At 35.3% G+C, this 9,399-nt stretch overlaps 1 protein-coding gene across 2 annotated transcripts in view; it reads left to right on the top strand.

Annotated features, from left to right (window-relative positions):
• Positions 1 to 1,194: 1,194 nt before the first annotated feature.
• acsl5 (acyl-CoA synthetase long chain family member 5) overlaps positions 1,195 to 9,399 on the top strand; it is a 49,689-nt gene continuing 41,484 nt past the window's right edge. The window contains exons 1-2 of one of the 2 annotated variants that reach the window (XM_048551107.1): positions 1,195 to 1,349; positions 8,721 to 8,775. The gene's annotated coding sequence lies outside the window, so the exon portion shown is untranslated. The remainder of the gene's footprint in view (positions 1,350 to 8,720; positions 8,776 to 9,399) is intronic. The other variant, XM_048551108.1, reaches the window with a different exon arrangement.

The raw sequence follows: 9,399 nt of genomic DNA, 5'->3' as shown, positions 1-9,399 counted from the left end.
TATCCATCTTGTCAGTCACCCTGGGTCCCATGTGACTTCACCTCTTGCATCAAGCTGTCATGAGGGGCCTTGCTAAAGCCCATAGGCCACATCTACCATCCTCACAGATCATCTTTGTCACTTGCTCAAAAATGAAATTTATGACACAGGGCCTTGCTGCACAAAGCCATGCTTCCTGTCATTAATAAGTCCATATTTTTTCCTAATTTGAGTAAATCCTATTCCTAAGGATTCCTCCAATAATTTCCCTACCACAGGTGTAAAGCTTATTGGCCTATAATTTCCCAGATTATCTCTGATGCCTGTTTTAAATAGAGGATATTGGCTACTCTCCTGCCCTCTGGGACCTTTACTGTGGCTAATGAACATCCCATTAGGTGTAGGTATACCCTAATGCAGCAGAGAGGGAGTTTCAGGTTGTGACACAGAGACTGAGGGGAAACGACAATATATTTCCAAGTCAGGATGGTGAGTGGCTTGAAGAGGAACTTGCTAACGATGATGTTCCTATGTATCCGCTGCCCATTGTCAGTGTTAGCCTTGATATTGTCCAGATCTTGCTGCATTTTTATCTGGATTGCTTCATATCTGAGGAGTCACAAATGACATTGAACATTCTGCAACCATCCGAGAACATCCTGACTTTTGATCTGAAGATTGAGGGAATGTTGTTGATGAAGTAACTGAAGATGGTTGATCCGTGAACAGTACTCTGATGAATTCCTGCAAAAAAATGTCCTGGAACTAAGATGCCTGACCTCCAACAACCTCAAAAATCTTCCTGTATGCCAGTTCTGACTCCAATCAGCAAAGAGTTTTTACTCTGAATTCCATTGACTTTAGTTTTGCTAGGGCTCATTGATGCGAAATTTAGGCTGGAATGGCCTTCTGCATCATCAATTTTTAAAATTCTATGGTTTGCGATAATGCCAATAAATCCAGATGCATTTTCTAATTTTATTCAAGATGGTGCATCATACTAGAAATGAATGCATGCTAAAATATTGCTACTAATCCATTTGGATTGATTTAGAACACCGTGTGTAGTCAACTCTGTTTGAAGAGTTAAAGATGAAAACAAAACTGATTGATTGTAGTTACTACTATCAGAATTGTTGAGACAAATGAACTTTGGAACTCATCTCAGAGGTTCAAAGATTACCTGGGTGCAGTGTTAGAATTTTGGCTACTAGCCATGTGTTGCAGGAGTGAAATTCCAGTGAGTGAAAAGTATGTCTTGAGCAACTGCTGTGTGAGCAGTAAGTAACCATATCTATACGCACACATATAAACTTTAAACCCAGACTAGAAGTTGGATTACCAGTCACAAAGTGCCTCCAGCAATAAAGGTAGGGTGTTCAACTTCAATATTTGTGTTCTATTATTTCAATTTGCAGTTATTAACTGTTGAGCTAATAGGTAAATTGCTTCCTTGTTGATATAACAAAATATGTCTTTTTTAGTTTTTGGTTGATTAATAAAATTGGAATGGTGTTGATTTTTGTAAAGTATCATCCTTAATGCTGAAATCTATGAATAACAGCTATCGTAAACGGTCGTGCCAGAGTGTAGGTTTAGTCTGTACTGCATGTTCATGCCTACAATTGCTTTTTTATTAACTCATGATATGTATTAAATCCTCCGACTGCGACAGATATTTAAACCAATGTCTAATACCTTATAGAAAATGCATTTTCACATGTTTACTGAAATAATACAATTATTGGAGCTTTAGTTTCTCATTGGTTGTGATAGCTGTCAGCATTTACAGAAGAAATATTTCATTGGCTGAGGTCATCTCAGTTTATATTCTACCTTGAATAATAGCTGAGCTGTAACAGGTTTGTTGGTTGTTCTTCAGTCTACTTGTCCCGCAATCTTAAACTGCAAGAGAAGCTTCAGTACTTTGCTGAAAAATGTGAGTGAATGAATGAGGCCTTCGGGTAGGACATCATTAAGTGTAAAAGGAACAATAAAGATACAAATTAGCTTAGAATAATAACTGCTCGATGTCAAGTTTGGGTTTTTCTTTTACAAAAGAACAAAAACAATATTGAAATAAAAAGAGGTAGTACTGCAGTTCTGATGGCATCTATCATGAGAAAAAGACAATGTTTTCAGATCTGTGATCTTCCATCAGAACTGACAGGTTAATTCCGTTTCTTTTCCTCTCCATGGATGTTGTCTCACCTGCAGAGTATTTCCAGTATTTACTGTTTTTATTGATTTTTAAAATTATAAACTGAATACATAGAAAGAAGAAAAGTTTGACGAAGGTAAGAAGTGAAGTTCTACAGTTTAAAGCAGCAGTGAATCTGAAGAACTGAGAGAAATAGGATTTACAATGCCACATAGGAAGAGACCAAGGTGCAGTGATTCAACTGCAAAAGAACTGGAAGTTTTTGTTTAAACTGTGAAGAGTGATCTGAAGGAAATATTGGTATTGAATGCATCATACAGTCAACGGTTCAAAAAAGTACTACTAGGGTTAGAAGCTAAATTGAATAGGTAAATCATATTGAGAGTAAAAGAGAGCAAATGATCTTTTTATTAAATCTGCTTAAAAAGTTTAAAGACTTTTCCCAATCAAGCAATAACATCATATATGGCTACACAACAAAGGACTGTGTTTTAAAAGACAAATGTTTAAACACGACACAGTTCCCAAACAGATAACCAATCAAACTCCTGAGTGATATACCAATTTTTATGCACACTCGTGGAAAATCATTTCACATTAAAACAAAAATAAGCAAAAACAAGCCTAACTCTTGGTTAAAGTTAGTACAGGAATAGACTTTGAACAAAACATATTTCCATGTTCAGCTTATTAAAGGGTTTTATATTTCAGACAATCCATCAATATAGATTCCAATTTGAATACTGTACAATTGTTGAGCTATTTCACAGTTTTGTGAAAAATACTAATAAGTTCAAATCAATAGCCAATAATATATGATTTCCTTTCAGTTCAGTTTTGTAATTTATGATTAAATGATGGAAAATCTAAAACTTTGATTAAACATGATAATACTCAGCAATTACAGGTCAACTTTTGCACTAAATGTGTAGTGTCTTATCTCTCTACTATACTAAGAGATTACTATAAGAGATAGAGAACAGATTAAAATTGAATAATAACTTTAACCTTTTACTGCAACCTGATCTTCTTCAGTCAAAGGCTGAAGAATGAGCTCATTGGTTAGCAATAAAACACTTTTGATTCATTTGGACTCAGCTTTACTGTTTAGAATTTTCTCTTGATATGTCACCTGTTGTTGGCTCTTCTGGAAGTTTAAACTTTGAACTAAGCATTTACCATTACAGTGAGTTGGTATCTAACTATTAAAGCAATTCTTATTTTAAGTACTTTAACTGTACGTGATACAAAAACTTCAGTTAAATTATAAATCAGATTATTTTGCAACAAGTAAACAGATTATTTCTATTGATATTCTTGACACAGCAGAATTGCCAGCTCATGCCAACCAATGTCCTTTGCTCTTACACCTGCCAAAGCATTACATATCCACGCGTAGACATCAGGACACATACTGAGAGGAGATAAAATATTGCAGACTTCACTGCATTGAAGGAAACATGTTCATTCATAAATAAATTACTATGTTTAAAATCTTTCAACTACATAAAGACTTATAGCAATAAACATTTCATTCAATTTTCCCATCATCCCAAATCAGATTTTCATTCCCTGCCCAGCCCACTGTTACAAATAGTTGGGTTTTCTGAAGCATCTTTGGGACAGGAATACCACCACCACCTTATTACGGGCAACTGCGAAGGACAAAAAAACGTTGGCCTCGTCAGCAATGCCCACATCCATGAAAGAATAAAATAATGTTACAAAACGATTGGACCATATTCCTTTAGTGAGGCATGCCAAAAATAACATCCCAGGTTCAATGGGTTCAGTTTCTCGCGGAAAGTGATCTAATATTCTTATTTTTATGGGATTGACTTGTGTTGTATATTACCTGCACAATGGCTTGTTTAATCTTGGATTGAAAAGAAAATGCCCCTTTGTGATATTTGTGCCTGGGTCTCCTGATTAACTGTCCAGTGGTAATACTACTAGGCCATCACCTCCCCTATAAATGCCCCTCTACACAGGTACTATATTGAGATTTACAAGAAATATAATAAAATATAAAACATTCCTCCGTCCTCATCTCTTATGCTTCCTTACTACCCCCAGACTCTGCATGTCCTCCTATGATAACCTATTCATCCCAAAGCCATTTCCCCTCAAACCCTCCATGTCAATCCATGTCTATGCACTCTGTCTCGATGGACCTTTATAATCCCTACATCAAATCATGTCCTCTGGCTACCCATTACTCTTTATGTTCCCTATGCCAACAATGCCAGCTCATGCTAATCCCGTGCCCTCTGTCACGGCTGTTTGCCCTTACACCTGCCAAATCATTGAGTACCTAACATGGGTAGACCTCAGGACCCATGCACAAATGAGATAAAAACATCACAGACTTAACAATATTGAAGAAAACACACTCATTTACAAATAAATGATAATGTTTACAATCCTTCAACTACACGATGTCTCATAACAATAAGCACTTCATTCAATAATCCTGGACAGTAAGGAGCATTGGAATGCATAGTTGCATTTTATAGAGCCTAAGACCACTTGTAGCAATCTATCAAACTGTGAAATGGAAAATTAATTATGCTGCACTAATGGAAGTTGTTGGACTTATTTCAAAAGTTTGAGTTAAATAGCAAGCAATTTTTTAATGCTCTACGTTTTTCAAAGTTTTAAGGTCTTGACATTTTCTTAGATACTTTTGACAGTTCATTTTGACTGTTCATCTTGACACATTTTTTGCCAGTTCATTTGCACAGGCCAATAACATCCCCCAAATGCACAATTGACCTTCCCTAAAGATGCTCTGTAATCATGTCCAAGTGGGCAGCTGACCTCTCAAAAAGACCGAATGTATCCAAGACATTCAGTCCTACTCTTATCAGATCTAGCCTGTAGACTTTGTGTTTAGGTACCCAAGTCACTAAAATCACACAGAAGTGGAGGCAGTCTGTCTCTGTGAAATATGTATTTGTAAGACTCAATCTACCCAATTCCTGCATCCCAAAAAAATGATAATTGACATGCGATGAGGCAAAACTTCAGGTTTTCAAGCATGTCCACCATAAGAATTCAGACTAAAGATGATTTGCATAAAACATTTTCGCGACATTAGTGACTTCTACTTGATTTCAGTTTGGGGGCAAGGGAACAAAACTGTTGCAAATAGCTAGTTCTTGACTTCTATATTTTAGAACATAAGTTTAGTTTTAGGAATTAAAGTTTCAAAGTAGGAAATGGGTAAATGCAATTAAAAGAAGCTTGGAGTCTATTGCACTTAAAAAGTTGACAACGTGTTCACTTTAAGTGGTTGACAGGTGGAAATGGTAAGATCGTACAAAAGTCAGTAGAGAATTCTAATAGAAGATCTACCTGAGATCCTTTTGGTGTCAAAGAGGTGGCTGAAATCCTTGCAGTACAGGGAGTCCAAAGGGCTATTTTTGTTTGGGAGTTACAGCTAAGTTGGTTTAAAAGCATTCAGTAAGACCTCACGTGTGGAAAATTCCATCTCCTTCCATCATATTAAAGAAGAAATTGTAATTGGGGAATTATTAACTTGAAGTTGATTGAGAACATTCCATAGCATGCCACCTCATTATGGCATTGGATGGAACTTAGGCAGATTCCCTGGTTTCAATTCATCTGTGCGCTTGCTGAGAGGATTAATTGCAGATTGGACCTGTGTGGTCTGTAGTTCACTCAGAGATAGACAAAGTAAATGACAGTTAGCTAAGCCTGCACTGCAGGCAAACCCTAAAACTAACTTCATTTCCAATGAGGGAAGTGGATAAAGTTTAGTCTCAATTTGAAATTTCTGGGGAAACAAGAGTTCATAATTTGAATGCAGTGAAAGAATGAACATGGTCCACAGAGAGTCTTGTGGCAATATAAAACCATCAGCAGTATTAGCTAAGAAGTATTTAAAAAGTAACCAGAACAGTGGATTGAAGCATCCACAGTTAATAATTAGTAATAAATCTCTTGCCTCTGAGATTAGTTGGAACTCTGGAGAACTTAAAGTTCCAAAGAACTGTGGAATAGTTTTGAGTGCTCCCAACATAAGTATATAATTCAAGATATCATAAAGTAAAGAGAATTATTGGAGAAGGAAAAGGTAAAACAAAGTATAACACATGTATTTATAAGCCAGATTGGTAAATTAATCATTTTTGTTTTATCAGTGTTTTTGTTGAAGAATACGAAATCTTGTGGCATAATTCTACTGATTAAAATGTGATATCTGCAATTATCTTTAAATGTTAAGAGTTCCTAACAGCAAAGTAACTGTGCATACTATCAAACAGCATAAAATCACTGACAGCAACTTCTGGATATCTGTTTTTAACTGGACAACAAGCAGATTCAGAAGCAGCTGCTAGTTTGAGAGGGGTAATGAAAAGCAATCACTGACAATTTTGCTGTCATAATCACTTGAAAATTTGGGCCATTATTAATTTGCATGAACCTCTACTTCATAATTTGTCACTGCTATAATTGTTTTAGTATGGGTTTGTCTGTTCAGATAAGCTCAGGCCAGTCCCCAAGACATTTGTTCAAAGAGACCTTGTTTGCATCGTGAATAGGTGATACATCAGGCATCTGTGCCCCAAGCTGATAAATCACAAAGCTTCACACCCAGTCCTGTTGAGGTCATGGTTGCATCAGAGCATGCCTCAGAGGTTTATCTTCATATTCATTAGCAATAACTTCCACTTTAATGTTAACTTTAAAGAATTACAGTTGAAGTTCACACTTGAGATAAACCTTTTCTGATGAAGGGTCTACGCCCTAAACGTCAGCTTTTGTGCTGTTTGGCCTGCTGTGCTCATCCAGCTCCATGCTTGTTATCCAAAATTGCATTGCTTCACTTGAAAATGTCATTCATTTATTTTGAATAAAAAAAATTATCTCTAATGTGTTTGATCATAAACCTTTCTTACATGAACTCATTTCCTAATCGCATATATATGGCACTGGCACTGCAAACAATGTTAAAACATAACAGGTGTGAATTTGTGTATTTTATGATATTTAACTTGCGGTAGTGTCACACAGTACTTTGAAATACACACTTTGGGTTACTTAAGATGCTTGGGTACTTTTAAGGCACTGTTGGAAATCAGATTTGTAATGCCATTGAACAAACTGCTTGAGTCATCAACGTGCAAGTTACATTTTCTGGTTTCTTCTTCATTTCATAACGCTTACTGAATTGATAACTTTTTTTTCAATTTTAGGAATTAGCAAACAGTTTTCAATGAAGAAAAGTGATGTATGAATTATAGATTATGCAGTGTAGGCACCTATACATCATATTTTCATTAATCCGTAGAAACTAGAAACATCTCATTTAAATGGGTTCCAGGAATTACGTCAATTTACCTGGCATCCTCAGATATTACATTATTAACAAGAGATTTACGGACATTTTTACAGAACCTTCTACCGGATTGAAGACCTATCAAATTCTATACATTACAAGAAGTAAAAAATTTCTAACTGAGCTAGTGTGAGATCAAAAAAAGTAGGCAGAATCATTTTCCTTTAGTTGTCAATATAACAATGGACAATCTATTTGTTACCATTGGAAAGTAACCGTTAGATCAAAAGGTGAAATTTCCATTTCCTAAATCTGTATCAAGTTACAAACATATTCATAAAACAGAAACATAAGAGTAATTCACAATTAGTTAAAGGTCTTTGATATGGTCCCAAAATGAAGATCAGGCAGTTTATTGGGATTATGATAAAGAACAATTTAAATATGTTCTTAACTATTTGATGATGTAGTGATTCTCACATGTTGTTCCCTTATCAATTATACATTATAAAAAAAATTTACTTTAATTCCTAACAAACAGTTTATAATGATTTTTTAGCCAGTGAAATGATAATGTTCTGAAAGTTGATGCAAGTGTTAACCTTTGGTGAGTTTTGAGTTCGATGTTAAAGGAGCTCATTCTAACTGTAAGCATTCAGTGAAATTGAATTAGCACTTACAGATATACAAGTCTAAGTCGCGGCAACAGCAAATGCTTAAAGAATCATTGATGCATGTAAAGGTGAATACATAGAGTTGTGAGATAAATCTCATCATATTCCATAAACTATATTTTCTTTTAAGTCATCTTTTATGAAAAAGTGGCATTACAAAATGATCCTTGATTGTGTGTTGTATGTTTACATAAAAAATTGTTGATGAAGATACTGCACTTCAAATTTGGTCATAGCTTGTTCCAATTTTATTTCCACCACTGCTCGTTTACATTTTTGTTTTGGACAAATTTAAATATTTTCATTTTTCAATGAAATTCTTGATTGAGGTGCTCATCTGTCTTCAAGCGCCATAAAAAAATTTATATCACCAGTTAATTATGATTAATGCTGCCCACTGAGCCCACGTTGGTTGATCCATTCAGAATTAACCCCTCCTGTACTATCATTCCCAATGCAGGATTCAATTGGCCTGCCTCCACTATTCATTCGAGGAGTTAAGTCAATGTGCTTACCATTCTTTGTCTGACAAAGAATTTCCTGGTATTAGTTCTACAATTTAACTAGATTGAACTTGTGTTTCCTTGTTTTATTCCAACAGTTCAATTTGAACGACAGGATTTATTTTTTCTATACTGTCCACAGGGTTAGATTGGGTGAGTAATTCATTCTGAAACACATGTCATTAATGTGAAGAAGATACAATATCAGGTTTTTAAAGAAGGAAACATGAAAGACATAAAAGGGAAAAACGTGGTTAAGTAGATTAGAGTAAGTTGCAATAGGAAGTAAATGTAGCCTTCAGATAACAAAGAGAAGCAAACTAGCCGCAAGCATGATTTCTTATCTACAGCTCTTTGGAAAAAATAAAACCATTAAAGTATAAACTATTTTCTTATTGAGCTCCTGAGCAGTGTGTAGACATGGCATTGTGATGGTTAATTTTCAGCACGTGGGAGAAGATGGGTGAAGACTCTGTCAATTGCAGTTGTTTAAAGTGGTTGTGTTCAAGAGTCTGCTGCTGAGTAACTTTTAGATCCCTGTGTGGCGCATTTGTTTTAGTAGTATAGAATATTTTGCAACTTATACAAAATGTCATTATTTCATGTTTACATATGTAATGAATGACTAATAACTAACTCAGGCATTTATGCAAGATTCTCTGTCTGTGTGCTTGAGAAAGAGGGTAATAAAACAAAATTAGTTGCCATGAAAATCAGGTTAATGAAATGATCATTGAGATTGATACTGTAATTAAACAACGTTCTTAGAGATGAACT

The sequence above is a fragment of the Stegostoma tigrinum genome, chromosome 20 (assembly GCF_030684315.1).
Source record: "Stegostoma tigrinum isolate sSteTig4 chromosome 20, sSteTig4.hap1, whole genome shotgun sequence".
Classification (NCBI taxonomy): domain Eukaryota; kingdom Metazoa; phylum Chordata; class Chondrichthyes; order Orectolobiformes; family Stegostomatidae; genus Stegostoma; species Stegostoma tigrinum.
Note: the sequence above shows the minus strand (reverse complement) of the source record. Positions and strands in the feature narration are given on the sequence as shown.